Raw genomic sequence first — 20248 nt, forward strand, 5'->3', positions numbered from 1 at the left:
ACCAGACTATGTTCAGACAGGTTGGGCAGGCTATAGTTCATGTTGATAAAGAGAAAACCCAGTAAACGTTTCCCAGAAAATGGTACTGCAGCCTGCCTCAGGAAAGTTGAACTCCATTTAAAACCACTTAAAAAAGAAATTCTCTACAAATTAAGACTTGGTAATGAGTAGAAAAAGATCAGAGGCAGAATTACATGCTGATTATGAGAAAACTTCATGAAGGAAATTGTACCCATCTGCACATTGTTGAAATGGCAACATGTTCATTTCCAGAATTACCAATATTCTTACTTCACAAGAAAAATCAGAATAGTGCCCAGGCTAAAGCCAGTTTCATAACCTAACAGTGCTGTCTATGTATATCCACACAGAGCAAGCTCAAAGTTCCTTATAGAAATACTTTCAAGCAAAAGCAAGATCTGAATGTCAGACTCACATAATTGATCAACAAGATAATAATCTTGAAACAGCTAAACTTCAGTCTTGCATAACAAATAGTCAGAACAAAGTCAGTGGCAAAGCTCTAAAGCATATCAGTAGAACCAGATTTCAACCAGCTTTGTTTGACTGCCAACTCCTTCGCCACTATGAATAGATCCAGTCCTTTTCCCATCTAACCATGAAATTCAATTGTGTTTCAGAGGAATAATCTTTACATAGCACACATTAAATAAAGTCCTGCATGAGATCCACCACGACGTTTTTCCTGCCTCTACACCTGGTAACAACTGTGGCCATTCTGACTCTAGATTTGGCATTGACTGCTGTCAGTAAATCAAGGGCAAGCCTGCCTTTTAAATTACAAACATTAAATGCCTTTAGCGTTGTTACCAGGAAGCATGTCAGAAGTGACCAAGCAGTCAGCTGTGCACACAGCTCCCATGAATATGTCTTAAATACACAATGGGGAAAGATAACAAGAAGGGCATAGACCAAAACACTTTAGCAAAAGGTCCTTATTCAGAATGGGAAGGTATCTCATTGAATAGAAGGATAAAAATAACCTGGGAACTAAATCTCAGGTTCCTAAAAAACCAAAAAACAGGTTGCCAAAAAAAGCCCAAATTCCAAAACAATCCAGTCTAAAAACATCACTGTAACTGAAAGCCTCTTTAACAATGAAACTTTCATAATATCCTCTTTTGGCTATTTAACTAGCCTTTCAATTTAAAGCACTACATCTTGATATGGTGAATGGAGATGCTCTTTTAAAACCTTCAGGCTCTTGTTCGGGCTATATCAAGGCTATTTATCAAGAGCTAGATAGTAAAAAAAAAATAAATAAAAAATTAACAAATAAAACCCCAACAATAATGAAAAAAAACCCAGTCACAACAAAACCTTTATTTAACTTTCCCCAGAATTCCTGCTGCCATAAGCCCAGGAACTTTCACTTGTGTCTTTTCTTCCTGGAAGTGTTGTTCCATTGTAAAATAGATAATTTTGGTCATTTTTCTTGGGCTTTTAAATGAACGGCAACTGAGCTGCAGACAAACAACTGAGCTGCATTCGCAAGCGAGCCTTACAGTACCATGCACAGCATGCTCAGTGTATTGCAACTATATATATTTAATAAGAAATTAAACACAGGAGGAATGTTCAGCATCAGACCCTCAAAGTTTGAGCCTGATATATGTATTCAATATCACATTTGCCAGAAGATGAGGGGGGCGGGGGGATGTATTGCAGTGGAAGGTAACAGAAAAGAATTTTGTCATTCCTACCAGCTGAATCCAGTAATTTGTTTCCTTCTATGGATAGCACATTGCCTTTCAAAGCACATTTATTTATGGCTCTGCCTGTCCTGTATGAACCCTCTCCCCAGGATTCTGGAGGGAGAAAGTACAACTAATCCTGACCAAAGAACTCTTAACAAGAATCACCAGCAGGACTTGGAGAGCAATCTTTGCTTGTCTTGACCCTCTTCAGTTTGCAAGCAATAAGTGAGGAGGCAAAAAGTGAGAACAGTGAGGGACAGTTCATTGATGTTTGATTAGAGTCCCCAGGAAGCCACACTTGGGTGGTGGCTGAACTTCAGCCTCTTAAGTCCTTGTGAGTACTGACCAAGCACCAACAGCACAGGGGCCCTCTTTTTTTTTTTTTTTATGTCCTCAGAACTCCTTCAGCACCTGTTGCCTGCACACAAGGCTCAGAGTCCTCACTGTGCCTTCTAGACTGAAACATGGGAGATGCATGAAACTTCATTACCTCCATGGCAGAAGCGCCTGGGTAACACAGGCAGCCTGGTCAGGCATTATCTCCTTATTCTGTCACACATTTCCAATGACAGAAGTATAGGAATAGTACAATTAATGTCACTTCTCCTTATTCTTGGGAGACCATAAATAAATGCAATCAGAGCATAAGGATATACTCCAAGTCCAAAAATACAAGATGCTCAACCAGTAGGGCCAATTCTTACCATTCGTATTTTATAAACTAACAAAGAACACATAAGTGACTACAAGGGCTTTTCATGAAACAGAAGGGTGTATTGAGCTCTGAAAAATCTACTAGGCACTGGGCTCCTTGAGCTAACTCTACTCTGCCTGTGCTGGCATTGAGTAGAGACATACTTTACCTCTAAGTTTAGATTCTTCCTGCTGGAAATCATTACGATTGAAGAGAAAAGGAAAAGACTGGTTCTGCTTCTTTGCATACAATCAAAGACAATTTAAGATGTATTTATAGATCTGTTGGAAGAGAGAAATAGCATTTACTCTGAATTACTGAGCAGCAAACAAGTCCCAAATATTCTTTTGAACCAGTCCTAGGCACCTTCATTCCAGGAGGATTCCAGAGTGACTTTACTTGGTAAACTCCTGGCAGAAAGGGAATAAAAGCAGTGCATGACGGAGCAAGCTGCCATATTTGTGTGTACATACCTCTTAACCACAGTAGCAGTGGAGACAATGAAATAGAGGAAAAACTGCTTGGGTAGAGCTATCCCTAGCTATAGTACTGCTGAATTTTTAAAATACATTTCAACACCTTCATAATGCTGCTGATCTACTCAGAACTGTGAGAGAATTATTTTTTCCCTGCCTTTGCCTTATGAGGGAAAAAAAAAAATAAAAATAAAAAAAAATTGTTTTAATTTCTTCTTTAATAAAAAATAATTCAACACCAACTTCAGAAGAGCTCAGAACCACCATACTCACCTTAAGATGATGGATCCAAACAGAAGTCCCACTATTCTCACACCATCTGTACTACCTACCTACTACCTACCACCTGCTCTGATCCAGGAGCCAGATCTTTTGTTTTTGCTCTCCTTCCTCTCCACCCTTTGTCCTCCTGCTCCAAATTCCACCCTAAATCTCAGTTAGTTTGATTGAGTCTGGTACTTCCCTGCAAAAAGTCCTAGTTTTTATACACTGTGTTAAATGAAAAGCTGTCTTACAAGAAACATCCAACCTGAATAATATCATATTCAGATCAGCAGCATACTCATAAATATAGTATAAAGTACAGTAGCATGCTGAATGAATTAGTTGGGTTTTTTTGTTGTTCTGACTTTAAGGGCATTTCAGGAATTTTTTTAATGATACCACTGAACACTGCATGGGAACATATCAAGGTCACAGCAAACCTTACTCAGCTCTCTCTCCCCTCCATGCCCGCCCTCAACTGCAGCTTAGCGTGGGATCCTGACAGCAGGAGGTTCCCACTACAGGCCTTTGGCTTCATGTCTCCATCAGCCCCCGGACTCCCAGCTCTTCTCAGGGACTCTCCACATGCTCCAAAGAAGAAAGATCCCAGGCATTCGTCTGAGGCTCTGGGAGCCATTTGCCTCATTCCTTCTGAGGAAACAGCTGGAAAGTTGCCCTCATAAGCTCATTTGTGAGCTGCACTCCCTCTAAAAGTTTCATCAGCTGGCTTGTTTCAAGCAGGTTTTTTTACAGAGGGATGGGAGAGATGGACTGGATGAAAGAACTAAATCAACACCTTTGCCTATCCCAGGCACCAGATCCTCAGGCCCAAGTTATTATTCACAAAGTCTCCAGTAAGAGATTTTTACAGAGGCAAAAACATGCAGGCCACTTTCTCCTTCTCCCCTTCTCATCTTCCCAGTCTCAGAATAACCCGAAAGTTACACCTATTCTCTGCCTATCCAGAAAAAGGTGAACAGCCACCTTTTCCTGTGTCTGTCTGAGAACTGACAGGAAGGACTAAAAAGCTCTCAAGTCTAAAGAATTTATTGAAGCAAGACAGGATGACCCTGATAATGAAGAACACTGAAAAGTGAAGCACAACCTTAACTATCTTCCCTTCCTAAGGAAAAACAGGAGAGAAAGTCAAGAATCCTCTCAGATCACAGGAGTATTTTAAGAAGGGAAGAATTGTTAAAGACCAGTGTTGGCACAAAATCAAATGGGCATGAACTGGCTAAGAACAAACTTAGTTAAGAAAATAGAAGTAGATTTCTAAACAACAGAGGAGCAAGATTCTTGAATGGCTTCCCAATAGGAAACAACAGGAGCAAAAGCCATTTAATTTTGAGACAGAGATTGATAAATTTACTAATGGAATCCTGCAACATAATTTCCTGCAATTACAGAAATGCTGTAGTCCATGACTTAGGAGACCTCTCTTAGCCTTACACATCTCACCCTCTACTGAGCCAAGACAGCATAAATAAATAACATTTAGAGACAAGACGCAATAGAACCAGAATACTGGCAGGGTAGCTAGCATAGGGGCGAGTCTGCTTCTTTATTAAGCAAATTTTGGGGGGGGGTTTTGAGCGGAATTCAACCACCTGTAGGGACTTCAATATTCTCAGGTAAAAATTTAGTTCCTATGGGAACACTTTATCAGTAATAAAGGTCTATCTATCTATGACCACCTACAAATTACAGGATGGAGGTGAACCCTCCCACCTATCATGCAATCATTAGACAAGACTGTGAGAAGTTATCTTCACAGACCTGTATCCAAGGGTTAAAGCTGTCAAAGAACTGTGAAAAGGGGGGGAAAGGCAAAACAATTAAAATAGCAAATAATTCAGGAAGAATCCAAGTTAAACAAATAAGTTTTATAGCTGTGAAATGTGTGGATGGGTATAGAAACAATCACCTGTCTTTTTCAGACTTGACTGAAATTTTATTGGAAAGAAGTCTCTGAAACCATTAAAGAGTCAGCAGGGAGAAATCTTTTCACATTCTATTTCTATATTGAAAAACACAGGGTAATACCACCCTATTCTGCATACAGAAGAAGAAACAAAACACATGAAGCTGAAAAAGCATGAAAAATACAGTATTGTAACATAAGAAGTCATCTGTGAACTCTCCCATAGCACATCAAACATGAGGTATTCATTCATTCCCACAAATGGAGTCAGTGTTGATCTATAAGCTGCAGCTCTGTATTACACATTTCAGTTTCATACATTTAAGCCAGACAAACATTCCCAGGGGATTGAAAGAACCCACTACAGTGAGTTGTGGTTCTATTTCGGATCATATCACACCATAACAAATCACAGTTTCAGACACTGGGATATGGGGCTCAATAAACCAAGTAGCATGATAACTTCATGTATATGCCTTTCACACACACAGCAATGTGTAGAATCAAATCCACATAAGGCCCTTCAAACTGTAGAACTAGAAAGCAATGATCACTCTCATATCTACATGAATCCATATACCATTATTCATCCAAACATATAGTCTTACATACACATCACTCACTACATACGGTGGTATAGCAGTAGTTATCTCAACCCTGTTCAACACCAAAATTGTTTACCAGATCTGATCTCTCATATTTGAGAAAGCAGAATAGAACATAAGTTTTTAACATAGAAAGGTTTTTGGTGCTGTTCGTTTGTTCTGGTGGTTTTTCAGTTGTGCTTCATGCAAAGTAAGCAGAGTCACTAGAACTATTTGGTAACCCACTTCCCTGCGACTGCTGTCCCACAGGAAATTCTGAGTGCTGAGAATGATGCACTGGTCCCCTCTTGGTCTAGAACATTTTAGAGTCAAAGTTTGTAAATTAAGTAAATTTTTAGAAGGAAAAAACACCCTGCAACTTAAAATGTTGGATTGGAAGACCAGCCATAGAACAGTCCTGCTGATCTTTGCTCTGGTTTCCAAAAAATAACATTAAAACATGCAAGGACATTAAAAAAATATTTCTTTGAATTAAGCATCTTACAGCATTCTGTGTAGATTAGCAAATCTCTCTGAAACATAGACTCCTGTTAGCCACCCAGTAAAGACGAGAAAAAAACTTTTAAGAGTCCAAACATTGCTGAGGTACAAGATGCTATATTTTCCTGAAGGATTTTGCACTTTAGATACCTACTACTAATGTTATTTGGTTCTCAGGCTGTGAAACTGCAAATGTAACTCTGAGCTGTTTTGCTTGTCTGGGATTTGGGACATGAAGGAAGTAAAAGTAGAAAGCATAAGTATCCAAACTCTGACAGTCAAACTTCCTTCTCTGTTGTGCTCAAAGCTCTGCAGTAGTTGCCTTCTTTCCAGCTTATTAAGATATCTTGAAAAGATAAATGGAACAGGAAAAACAACATGTTCATTTTTCCATTTCCATTTCAGCTACAAGTCAGCCACCTTAGGCTTGACACTGGGTGGTTGTTAAAAACACAACATTATAGACTAAAACCCAGCATTACTAGAACTCATGATTTATTCTCAGGTATTTTCCTAAGTGAAGAAAAAAAAATAAAGGTTGTTCAATATAAATAAATCCCTGAAGGGCTTCCAACCCAAATGCTGTCCAATATTAGAGGAGGAAAGAACTGTCAGTGAAGAGAAGAGACAGGAAGTTGGAACTACCTGGCCAAGATTCACTCTATAACCTGAGTAATGTGTAATTAAAAGGGTCCAGCACAGAGTGAAAAACAGCTTCAAGTATATATATGTATTTTTATGACCAAGTGCTCTATAGACAGAAATCTAAGCTTGTATTTATTTTTTTTAGTAGAGAATGTAATGTGAGTGTTTAAATCTCAGGAAAAAGAGAAGAAAATGTACAAATAAACATGAAAATACAAAGTTTGCATAATGTATAAAAACAGTACCTCTTTTCTAAAACACAACATCCTGCCAAAACATTTAGTCTGCTCACAAGTTATACACCCTTGTAGGTACTACTACAACTCTGTGCCACTGTCATACATAGGCCCTCTGTCCTGCCTTCCACTCTGAAAAGAAGTGACTGCAGCTCACAGTCTTTGACTTCCAGGTGAGCTTAACACAAAAGCCCATGTGCAACTTTCCAAAGTGTCCCTGAATCCGGCAGAATGCAGTCTGAAAAGACAGGACTTGTGTAATGCAAGCAGAGTACTGAAAAAAAAACCAAAATAATAAAAAAATAATAAAAAATAAAATAAAAAATTAAAATAAAATAACCAAACCAAAAACAATGCATTGGGCAACTGAATGATTCAGAGGACTGGTAATGGAATACAGTATGTCCTTACACCAGGTAGCTAAGCTGATTCCATTCTGGATAATAAACAAAACCCATTCCCATTTGATGGCTGCTCATGTGAAATGAATTGAGCACGGCTGTTCTGATAAGCGAGTGAGTTTGCCACAGTATTATTTGTCACTTCAAACAAAAAGATCACAAGGACTTGCATTGGCATAACCTAAACAGATTACAGAAGAAGCCATTCCACATCTAGCTTGTCAGCCCCTTGTTAACAATCTGACAATATTGAGTAAAGAAATGAAGTTGAACAGAAAGTTGCTGAACTTCAGTTTCGATCCTCTGACTGGACTAAAATGTGCAGCTAGAGAGCAGCACTGGTGAAGCTGACTCAGCCATGGTCCAAGGCATCACTTGTTCTGTGGCTGAACAAAGGGACTGCAGTCCTCTAGGGCTATCAGTTTAAAAGCTTTCACCCAAGCTAAATTAATTTTGCCTTCTTAAAATTAAAACAAAAGAAATCCATCTCACTGGTAAAGTTGTCCAAGATTTTTGAAATATCACAGTCCTCCAGCTTACTGCAATCTGCACTTAATAGATTAGATATCAGTGCCAAGAGGTAGTCCAGCTCCAGCTGCCAGTGCACCTTTCTGTTCAAACAAACCCAGCTTCTTGCCTTTTGGCTTACACAAATTCTGTACTGCACCCCTGAATCATTGAGTCCTGTACCTGAAAGTGTAGGATAATGCCCAGCTTGCTGTGAAAGGCACAAGCTGTTAACACGAGAGTGAAGCCCTAGTGTAGACATGCACATACATGTACAGGCACACACACGGTATTTATAAAACTGCCACTATAAGGGATTTGGGGTTTATTTTTTTAATTAACTGAAAAGGATAACACAAGAGCTTTTCATCTGGCATGAGCTTGGGTTTCATCAGCTGCTGGAAAAGATTCTCTTGGAGAAATAAAATTATAATGTTTCTCCAGGTAATTTCCGTGGATTTCAAAATAAACACAGCTATATGACAAATGTAGGTAAAGTTACATGTCTTGCTACATCTAGAAATAGGCCGCAGAGCTAGACACACAATCTGGCTAACACATCATATTGCCTAAACGACAGAATGCCCAGTTACAAAAAACTTGAAGCACAAGTGGAAAGAACTGAGAAGGGCAGTTGCAAAGGATGCCCTACCTGCTGCACCTGGATTGCACCATACTACATATGATAAAAGACAGTTAAGTACGTGATGATCCTTCTACTCATCCACATTTCTGACCCTGTCATGTTTCTCAAATAGAACGAGGTATGACAGCATGAAACTAGAAATTATGCAGATGAAGACCTCAGAACAGTTTTTGCACTATGCTCCACTTAAAAAGTCAGCAATTGTATTGTGAATCAGTTACACACACCACCACCCCCTTCCCAAAAGGACAATTTGGCAAGATGTTAAGTAACAGCCCCAAGTATAAAATGTATCCTTTCCAGTGAAGGCAATGAGAAGTGCAGCATGTGCTGAGCAACAGCACTGCCAGCTGCCACTTTGCCTTTTCTTCTTACACTGAACATTCAAAATCCATGGTCTTTTGAATTTATCCAATTATAAAAAATGGAAGGGGAGATCTCAGCAGAGCTTTTTTTGACCCCTCAGAATCTAGAAATCCTTAACTCTTATCATGCTCCAAAACACATCAACTTGGTACATACTTTTCCTAAGTGCTCAGATTATTTCACAGGTTTCAGGGTGTAGCAAAGAGAACAAAAGGGATTTTGCCATTGCTTTGATTTACTGGCTGGCAAGGTCAATGCAGGATTTAAATGTGCTTATTTAATGATGTGTTAGGTCACTATCATGTTTTTGCAAATACAATTAAAATGGTAGAGTGTTTAAAAGTTTTTTTAAAGCCTTGCTTATTATTTTTAAATTTGAGAAGTAACATTCTCAATAATGGATAGTGAATAAAGAGAGAGTGAAGTTTTCCAAGGCTTCTGATGAATCTGGTTAAGAAAAGAACTTTGAAACTACAGATAAGAAGAAGGAACAGTTCAGCTATCAACTGTCTCAGACACAAGAAGACAGCTGTACGTATGTGAAGATGGAAATAAATTATTTCCTTAGAGGATGCTCCTGCACATGAGCATTGGCAGATCTGACATAGTCTGGAAGAGCTGGGACTAGCTACATACAGGTATCTACTCCACTGAAATTATTCTCTGGGGAACACATTCCAGCAATAATTCCTTTCCATCTCCACCTTCAGAGCTATTAAATCTTATTTACTTTCCTTCACCTTCTCTGTAAGTCAACATTTCTTGATATTGTGCAGGACAATGACTTGAGAGGTCTCCACTTACACTGATAAACATATCCCTTGTGTAAAGAAAAATGTGGCATTTCAAATAATTACAAAAGTGGAGACAGGCAAAAAAGTCAGACACAAAAACACATCTATCACTGTCCAATGTAAAATTAATCTAGGATGAAATCTGTTATCAAAGAACAAGACAGGTTAATAGACTATCAGCACAATGAGTCTTTGATACAAAACTGAGGTTTTAAGTTGGGATCCTGCTTCTGTTATAGAGAGCAAAAAAGGGCTTTACCTAAAAGATGATATGGCAAGATTCATCTCAGCTATGTGAGCATCACAAGTCTTCATAACTTGTGATAACATTCTGCAGCACATGAAGCCAGAAACATTCTTAGAGATAGGATTTTGCAGCAGGCTTCATTAAGTAGATGACGATAAGATGCCCAAAGATTAATTAAAAATAAGAACCTGAAGCTCTGCAAACTAACAATATTAGAAACAAAACTGTCTGTAAGTTGTGGAGTAACCATGAGTCTTGCTCTGGCTAGACTCACTCAGCAGAGTTACTGTCAGTGTAAGAAAGTAGTAGATAAGCACTCCAATGGTAGGCACAGAATTTATAGCACCGCCAACATCCTAAGTATTGACTGACAGGCAAAAAGCACAGTGTCTAATGAAAAAAAAAAAAACTATTCAAGGAATCTTCATTTCTTTAATTTGGCATAAATAGAGGTGGAAGATTTCTTCATATTTTAAGTATCACACACATATGTCATATTAAGCTAATGTTTTGGAGACTCTGCAGGAGTTAACTGGATGACCTCAGCAACAGCCAAGGACAGACTTCCAGTGTGGACTCTCAGGTACAAAGCAACTCAAAGAAAAACACTCAGGAGCAAAATAAAACAAATAATACAGTGAGTTTTCAAACAGCAAAAATAGGATCAGGCACATCAAACTGCCTCCTCCATGTGTGAAGCCAAGATTTTAATTTGAAATATAGGCAAGTAGGAGAACTAAACTGAAATCACTTCAGCTACCATATTAATAATGTCATGCCGACAAATTAAATAGATGGGGGAATGCAAGGATAACAGCTTAGGTGAACATGAGTGATGGTGGAAGATACAGACTTCCAGTAAACAAATTAACATGCTACCAAGACAAGCACCTGCTTGGGTCAAATGTGCCTCAGAATGTCTCACTGCTCTATCATTCTCAATGAATGTGCTCCACCACCCAGGGGTATAGCATCTCCTGCACAACACAGGAGCGACAGCTGAGTAATCCCATCAAGTAACCTGCTTGAAAGAAAGTGAAAAAAAAAAGATTCCTCGATAAGTTACTGAAGCAGAAGTCAGACATCTGACTAATGCCTGCTAGTTCAGAGATCAACTGAAGAGTGAAATCTTTCCTCTGATCCAGCAAGTAATTTCAAAGGGCCATTTGTACCTGGATGTCTAATGGACCATAAGGAGTATAAAGAAATGGATTTTTTTTTTTTTCCTGAAACACCACCAGTATCTCAAAGATGCACTGCCTCACAGTAACTGTTTAACTGGCCCTTGAAGATAAGAAAGCTGACTTCTGCTCACTTACTCCACTGATTCATCAGAGGTAATAGCATTCTAAAGTTTTCAATGAGATATAATAATTGGTAGTCTGAACGACTGTGTTCCATGTGGTCATTCAGTTCTTTTAATCTGCTTTGCCCAGCATGCCCCACATTAAAGACGCAAAACCTGCAATTCTTTTCCACTCCACTGCAAGTGATTTGTAAGTAACAGAAATAAAGCCAGACAGAAACATCTTCTTGATAAGGGCCCCACCAAAGCACCAGGTCACAGAAACATTAAGTTCTAATAGAGGTTGTATCAGACTGGAACTTGACAGCTCTGATCCTTCCCTACTCAAAATAGAACTGCGCTAGTTAAAATAATGTCTTAATTCCTTTTAAAGCCTTTGATTCAAGGAAACTCAAATTCCTGTTCCACTAAGTAGCAGAATATTATTTTGCACTCCAGGTTATACATAATCAAGTTTACACACACAGAGGTAAGGACATTCTGTTACTGTATTATCTTATTGTTATATATGGGTAGATCAGGGCACAATTATCAGCTTCTTGTACCAGTAGCAGTATTGGGACTTCTATGCAGAAAGCTACATATGCCTGCCTGAACAGGTCTCTCCCCCTTTTCCCAAACTACTTGACAATACGTGGTTCAGTCATTAGGGTTTACAGGTCTTAGTATTCAGCTTATAGATCTCTAACCTCTGCTACATATCTGTGCTGGATACAAACAGACATCTGATATGGAAACATACTCACTCCAGCCAGAGACCTGATCAACACAGAGAGTTCTTCCCCATCTCCCACAGCATTACTGAAGTTTCTGACAGAGATTCCACACTTCTCCTCCCCCTTATCCAAGGTGTCCCCAAAACACATTCCAGAAAACATAACAGGATCATAACCAGGCTTTAACTTCTAAAGCTGATCAGCATCATTTATATCTTTCTTTATCATGCAGACCACCACTTAAAGAACAAAGAAACAAAACAGCTACCCCCCCAACTTAAGGAAACAGAAATTAAAAAAAAAAAGCATTGACTGCTCTAACGGGATGCTATATACTTTAGCGTTCCGTACGCGCGAACGATTTTTGTTTAAATTGTTTCGAACATCTTATCTCCACTCGATTTTTCACTGGAATTTTCACCACCCCCCTGCCTCGGGGAGGGCTGTGCCGGACGCGGCAGCAGCGCCCTCTGTCCGCTGCAGGGAACGTGGCAGCTCCTGCCTCTGCTCCGCCAGACCTGCCAGTGGGGTTAGTTAGTTACATTGAAACAAACATACACGTTTGCTCGGCAATGCTCTGGCATCCAGATTTACACCGGTAACACAGTCTTTAAAAAGATTTTCAGCCCTCCTGCACACGTCCCAGTGCGCTTTAAAACTGTTTAACACGAGATTTGTTTTTACTCCTGAAAAGTAAATGACAAGTCACGTCAAGCTTCTCGAAAGTCTTTTTTTTTCAAATCTCCCTCTTAAATCATCTCTGTGAGAAAAGCCAATTACAACTCTTACCAGCTTTCTTTCCCCCCCACACAAAAGCACTTGCTGGTTTCCCCTTCCCCACTCCTGCAGCAAAACGTCAATGTGGACAGAGGATTGCAAAACAGGAGCACAAACACTGACAAATCCTCATAGGTTTTTTTACACGTTTATTTTGCCTCCATGTTTTCCCAGCTGCTCTGCTTAAAAGGCAATTAAAAAAACGGCCTCCAAAAAGAAACATTACAAAGTAAGAGACTGGAAAACTGCAAGCCCGAGGAGGAGGTTGTGAGTTTAGTTTGACTTACCAATTTTATCCAGCTCTATATTCTCCTACTTGCTTTTTACAGCAGCTGAGCTCAGTGCTGAGGAACGTCCACCCCGTGTCAGGGAAGCAGGCAGAGCGCTGATCCCCACGCTGGATGCTGCTGGGGAGCTGGGGTGGCTGCGGCTGCTGCTGCTGCGGCTGCCGTGTGCGCTCGCTCGGACCCAGATCAGGAACTGCTTCCCATTCCCCAGCTCAGCTCCAGCGCTGCAGGCTTCGGGAGGCAGGGCCGGCCCCTGCTACTGTGCTGCACTTTCTTAAAGGGCCAAGCTCCGTCCTGGCAGGAGCGCTGGCGAACTTGGAGGAACCGGGAGCTGTCGGGGCTGCCCGGGGGGCGTCTGGAGCCAGAGAGGCGGGAGGAGTGGGCTCACCGCCCCCCACCCGGGCGACAACCATCGCAACACGAGGCGGTTTCCTGCTTGCACTGGGGAAAAGAACAACGCTCTTCAACACAGCTTTTCATTCCAGGCTTTCAGGTGTTGCGGATTTGGGATTGGCTGTTTGTTGCCTGTTGTTTCTGCTTTGTTTTGGTTTTTGTTTCCTTCGCACTCTCTGCAGCGTAGGTGGGAACTATTCCTGGGCAAAGGGGAAGACAGCAGTGGCGGAGGTCTTGTTTCCCCGGGCCAGGGGCGGAGGGTCCCACTTGCGTCAGGGAGCCAGAGGGGTGCAGTGCTGCACCCCGGCGCTCCAGCCCCTGCTCTGTCCTGTACACTGCAGCACACGTTCTGCAGCGGAATTAAGATTAGGGATATCCCCTGGCAACTCGGATCAATTTATCTTATGAGATTTTATTCCCTGTAATGGAAAGGATATGACTTAAATAAATAAAAAGCCCGAATTTTCCAGTTTTTCCTCCTCAGTCATTCTCCCAATAGCTTTAATCCCATGTAACCTCCTGTTTCTAGCATGTTTTCTGACTTCACTTTCAACTCTATCTGATATTAATAGCTAGATTAATATGGGGGAGTTGTTTGCCTTGTGTGTGTTGAAGAAATCCTGTTCTCTGCTAAACAGTAACACTGAAATTCTGATGTAGTAACACCATCTGCAAAATATCTCTCTCTCTCTCTCTTTTAACTCGTAGAAATAGATGGTTTGCTCTCTGTACATGAAAGTCATTTGTTTTCATTACAATAACTGAACTCTCATGATGACAACACCAATCAACACATATCACAAGGCAAAGTCACATATATACAAATATTTTTATATTTAATGGCACAACCAGAGAAAGCAAGTTACAGGGGAAAGATATCACCTTTAAACTGTCAGACCAAACCAAACAAGATGAGATCAAGTCACCACTGTCCCTTGCCCTCTCCCTTCGCATACACCAATGCACAATAAGCACAGAATAGGTACAAACTGCTAGCAAGCCAAATTTCTGCTTCTTTGGTCCTATGGTAACAGGACAGGGGTACAAACCAAAAGGTGATTCCAGCCCTTTTAATGCTAATGGTCTTTCACAAACAGGCTCAGTAGGTATCCGCTAACTACTGGCATGTATACCTTCTACTCTGTAAGCAAAGTAGCCACTCAGCCACGTTACTAAACTATAATCCAGTATCATTACCCTTGTATTAAACCACCGTGACCCATTGGCATTCCTCTAGCATGAGCTGTACAATGCTCCTACCTTTCTCAGCATAAAGCTTGGGAAGTTTTATATGATTTACATATGCAAACTACATGTGATGCACAGTAGAAGAGATCTTATAATTCCATCAGTCCTCCCCTCAGTTCACATGTTTCCATTAGTCTATTAATCCTCATTTACCACTCACATCTCTGCCTACTACTTTTTTCAGCGCATCTGCCAAGTCTCTTCCCCTTTACTCCCTGTTTCTCCCTTCTGTATGCCAGGTTCTTCTGCAGCTGTTCTCTGCCTTTTGAGCTCCACCTAGTTGTCTTGGACCCCTTTCTCTATCCTTAGTTTCTCACTGGAAGAGGAAAGAAGAGCTGAAAGGAGACATGGGAATGATTAACTGATACTTTCTCTTGCTTCCCTCTCCTTCTTCCAGCCAAGGTTCTGAAGCCAGAGATCTGTATGCAGCCCTAGATTCTCATCTGCAGCAGCAGGCCAAGGGACAAGGGTTAGGTAGGCTTGCATTACCAGCGCTACCTCCCTTCTCACCTTAGCACACAGTACCATTTATTATGGTACAGTGTTACCAAGATAAATGACCCCTGTTTTGTTCATTAGTTAAAAGTTAACAAAACATTAGTCTTTAAGACAAATCTGGTTGTCCACTCAATGCCTCAGCTATGTTCAAAATAAGCAGAGTCGTTCTACAAGATAATAGGGTAAAATGCTGCACTGGATGGGGATTTGAATGGCGAAGACACCAATGACAGAGAGAACCCAGTGCTTGGGGGGAGTTATAGCAATGCTCCATTGTTCTGCACACTCAAAACTAGAACATGCAAAACAGCAGAAAATGCTCAGCAGGAAACAGGTTTGTGCCACTGGACCAGAATGATCTAAACCACCATAAATGTTAAGATAAGAAAATAATATCTGCTGTTTCTTACATGTGTTGCTCCTTACACTCCCCATAATCCCATGTGAAAGCTGCATCCCCTCTCACCACAGCATCTGGATGTTCCATTGACAGAGCATTGTCTAATGGTTACAGCAAAACTCCTGTTTTCTATTACTGGCTATAGGAGAAATGTGTGATATATTAAATAAAATAATGGACATAGAATTCAAATTATGCTGCATGCTTCAATATTTAGTCAGCAGTAAAGGAAACTAGATAAATTACTGTTTTATTCTGTGACTCTGTTCCTCAGTAACAGAAAAGTACATTAAACTCTGGTGTTATATAATTGAATACTCACATTAGTAAAGCCTGAGATGAAAGATGCCAGAGAAGCCAACTTTTTATTATTAAATACTGAACCACAGATAATCTCGCTAAAAACTGAAAAGTGTTGCAGCTTGTGAAAAATGTTTGATTCTGCAGAGTAATCCCCTTGCACAAAAGGTAACATTTAATAGGAGCTATTTTGGTGTTGTACCTTATGGGGAACAGCAAAACCAGAATTCATTCCAAAGTTAACAAGAAAGAAGAAAAGGTATGTTTCTCTTTCTGAGAACATAAGCTCTACATCCCAAAACAGCACAAACATACTTAAAAAGGCAGCTCTTTCTGAATTCAGGAGTAAGACCATTTCTATAAGCATTTTTAGGCTCTGATGACCAAGGTCAAAACCAAAAAGCTGTAGCATTATCTATGCATAAGGGCCCTTAATAGTCATGTGTGAAAAGGGTAAAGGGACATACTAAACCAAATAGATCGTCTGCTGCTCAAAGACAGATTCCTTATAGAATGCAGAAGCAAAAGTTTCAGTGAGATGTTGCTCCACTTCTGAAAATATAAACTGTTCGTTAGATCCCTTGTCAGAACAAAAGGACGTGGGTTTATTAAGCTAACAACAAAAGTGCCCATTGTGAAAGGAGACCCAGTGCCAGGCTGCCTGCACCATCTGACAATGAGATTAAACATCATGGCTCTGTGAGCTCAAATGCATGCCTTGCCTGATACCACCAACCAGCACAACTATAAGGTCAACGACTTCTGCCCAGTCACCACAGGCTACAGAACTAGCAAGACTTTGATACTCTCCCCACAGAGATTGTTTCTGGATGTCTCCCAGTCTCTGAAATACCACACAACATTTTGAGTGTCTCATAAGTGTGACATGCAGAGCAATATCACTACTATACATTGGATGGTGATGGAACCACCACAATCCCTACTTGTCAAAAAGCCACAAGAAATTCTGTCCCCTGTTGCTGGGGGGTTGAAATGATGCATATATAGCCAATACAACACAGGCATGCATATACATTCTTTTAGTTAATATAATTCTTCTAAAATTCTTCTAATATTGATTTTAGCTTTCAGATCAAACCACGCCACCGGATCTAAGGGCTGGATTCCACTCCCAGTAACTTCCTGATGAATAAGGATGGAACTAGGCTCCAATTCAGGCATATATAAATTTCAGATTACAGCTTTTGAATCCTAACTTACATTTTCAATGTGTTTATATAGCAGTTCGAGAACTTGCTTTGAACTTTAAAAAAGCAGGGATCTGGACAACACTAATCTGCAATAATGCTCCTTATTAATTACAAATTAAAACTATTAATGCCATAATTTTCCACTTCCAGGAAAATCAAAGCTATGTTAATACAAAGGAACAGGAAAAATAGAAGGCAAAAGGAAAAGGGAATGCTATTTCCACTCATATTCTGATACAAGTTCTAGACCCTATCTTTTACTCTGGTAGACTTTTGGTTAGCATAAAACCAGACTGATGGAGTAATGGCAGTTTTAAAACTACCCCTGCAACTCTGTGGTCTATAAATTGATCAAGGTATGTTATGACTCTGATGGCAATTTAGAATAGCCTTGGGGTTTTGTAAATTATACTTGGCTACTCATGGATCCTGAAACAGCTGCTTAGCCAGCAGGGAGCTCCAACTAAATATCCTCTTCTTTACAGAAGTTATCACACTGCTCCTATTCTACCTAGGAAACTCCCTTCCAAAATTACTTCAAGGTTGCCAGTTCTGCATGCTTCTGAGTGCTCTGTAGCATCTTAGTGGAAAAAAGTAGCTGAATCAACAAGGCCTGGCTCCATCAGTGATGCTGGGCAGGGGACAACATTTGCTTACTGTGTATTCTTTGTGGAAGAGCTAGAAGGATTAGTTATGGTTGGCGTGGCTTGCTAAACTCTGATTATTCACATCCTCTGAAGTTTACATGCAAACTAATTAGTAGCACTGATCTCTTAGTGAGAAGCTGAAATCAATTAGGTAGACAGCTGTCCTTATTAGAGCAATTAATTTCAAATGACATTTGGTCTCAGTTCTTGATGGCTATTGCTCTTTATTCTGGCTTTGAGGGGGGGTTGCTGTTTTGTTGTTTTATTCTTCTGTTCTTCCCTTCATGACTCTACTGTTAATCCACCCTGATTTTTCCTGGACATAACTTCCATAGCAGAGAATCTGTCCTATTTTGTGACACACACTTTCCTGGAGAAGACTTGGCTTTCTTTACAGGAATTTGTGTATGCTTAGAGTCCTGGAAATGTGACAAAGTTCCTATGGAAAGGTGGCTCCTTACTTCTAGGCAAAGGATACTGAAATACTCTCTTGGAAATCTGCTTGATTGCAAGGGTGAGGACAGGGGAAAAGAAAGGTGTGAGCCATTGTTGTTGTACTTGGCAAGATGGTTCCATTCACTGGGAATACAGAGCACCCACGCTTCATTGGGGTTCTAAGTAGTACACGTGTCAAGTTGCTCCAGAGAAAAAAAAAATACATTGCTCTCTCTGTGAAGCAGTTGACTGGGATATGAAGAGGGGCACACCCATATTCTGCAAGGTTTAATTCCATCATGGTAGTTTAAGCCAAAAGGAGACTTGGTGTATGCCAAGAGAGTAGCACATATTTAACTAGGTAGTGGCCCCGATTCTGTGCAAGACATTAATGCACAGACTGGGTTCATAAAATCATTGTTTGCTCCTGAACCATTGCACATGCCAGAAAAGAAACATGCTAGAACATCACCTTGAGGGATGTAGCTAATCAGGAATTAATCAGTTTTCCAGAAGAACTCAAAGATGTAACATGGTAATATCTTAAAATTATGAAGGGTAAATATATTTGTCACAGCTAGAAAACCAGAGCTGTGAGCAAAACATCATACTTTGTTTCACATAACAGAATCTGAAGTTTAGCATTTGTAATTTTTTGTACTGGCTGTCTATGAGGTTCTAACAGCTGTGGAAACGATTTAGAATACTGACAGAGGGGCAGGATCATGCCAATGGAGACAACTACAGGAAACTTATTGCTCAATTCAGAAGTATGACTGAGCTTGAACCCTGACAACTGATTGACCACTGCCCTCCTACTTGGTGAACTCATTTACATCAACGTGAAGTATGAAGCATCCTAACTCGGCCGCTCTTTACACTCACACTGCACCCATGTAAATACTGCTGCAGAGTGCCTGGCAGTAGGGAACTGGAGTACGTGCCTTCACAGCATTTTGGATCCCATAAAGTGGGAATACCATAAGAAGAAAAGGTTTCACACTATTTTGTCTCTGTGTTTGCTGCACTGAGAGAAATGGAAAGGACACTGAAAATTAAGACATTAGGTGTAATTAGGACTCTCATACAGATCAAATGCACAAGCTCTTCTTAACAGACTAAAGCCCTGAAGAATTCTAAATTGCACCAAGAAGGAAGATGCTGATGCTAAGTCTTCTTTTAATTGGTGGTCACTCTGGAAGAATGGACAGAATAAAGAAAGAAAATGGAAAACTAGAACATAAAATCAAGAACATTACTAAACTATGATTTCCAATAAGTGTAATTATTAACTTACAAGAAATGCCTCCAGTTTAGACTCTAATTATAATCAAAACCAAGTTAATATGCTGGCCCTCTGAGTGAGTAACAGTGTGACTAACACAGCCTGGATGCAAATTCTGTCCTGTTGAAATGATGTTGGGGTGAAGAGAAAAGATGGGATAGGAGTTTAAAATTTTCACGTCACTAGGATATATGTTACTTCTAAACACACCTGGTTTGTCTGCAACTGGGGACAGTGAGCTCCTATTTGCTGTAACTTTGATCTAAAGTTGAAAATAATTTTGCAATAGGTGAAAGATTCCTCTTACCTGATGAATGTGGGTAACATCACACAAGTTGAAGAGAAGTTATACCTAAAATCCTGTTCCTTGGTACTGTTTCTCTCCCATTCCCTACATGCAAATCAGAACTAACCTGGATGATCTTTGTAGTTTCTGACTTGCTCTTCTCTCTCTTTTGTAGGTTTTGTGTGTTCAATTCAGGTCCTCATCATGTAGGAAGAGTCCACTTTCAGATGAGTTAGTACAGCAGTTTTAACTGTAGAGATGATCTTCTGGAGAAACAATTGCAAATAAACAGCTCCTTTTAGCTTTCTATTAATATAAAAGGCACCTCCAATGTTTTGTCACTTTCAAAAGAAACAGCAGAAGAAATATGTATATAGGTTCTCGTATGGTCTCAACTTCAGTACAGGGCTGGTCTTTTAGTATTTAGATGAAATTACTTTTTCTTAAACCAGAATG

General features: G+C 40.1%; 1 protein-coding gene across 2 annotated transcripts in view; it reads right to left on the bottom strand.

The window, feature by feature from the left end:
* Positions 1-13264, bottom strand: part of DAAM2 (dishevelled associated activator of morphogenesis 2) — a 180332-nt gene extending 167068 nt beyond the window's left edge. For both annotated transcript variants that reach the window (XM_051613201.1, XM_051613200.1), the window contains exon 1: positions 13090-13264. The gene's annotated coding sequence lies outside the window, so the exon portion shown is untranslated. The remainder of the gene's footprint in view (positions 1-13089) is intronic.
* Positions 13265-20248: the final 6984 nt, after the last annotated feature.

This window comes from Apus apus, chromosome 3 (genome assembly GCF_020740795.1).
Source record: "Apus apus isolate bApuApu2 chromosome 3, bApuApu2.pri.cur, whole genome shotgun sequence".
Taxonomy (NCBI): domain Eukaryota; kingdom Metazoa; phylum Chordata; class Aves; order Apodiformes; family Apodidae; genus Apus; species Apus apus.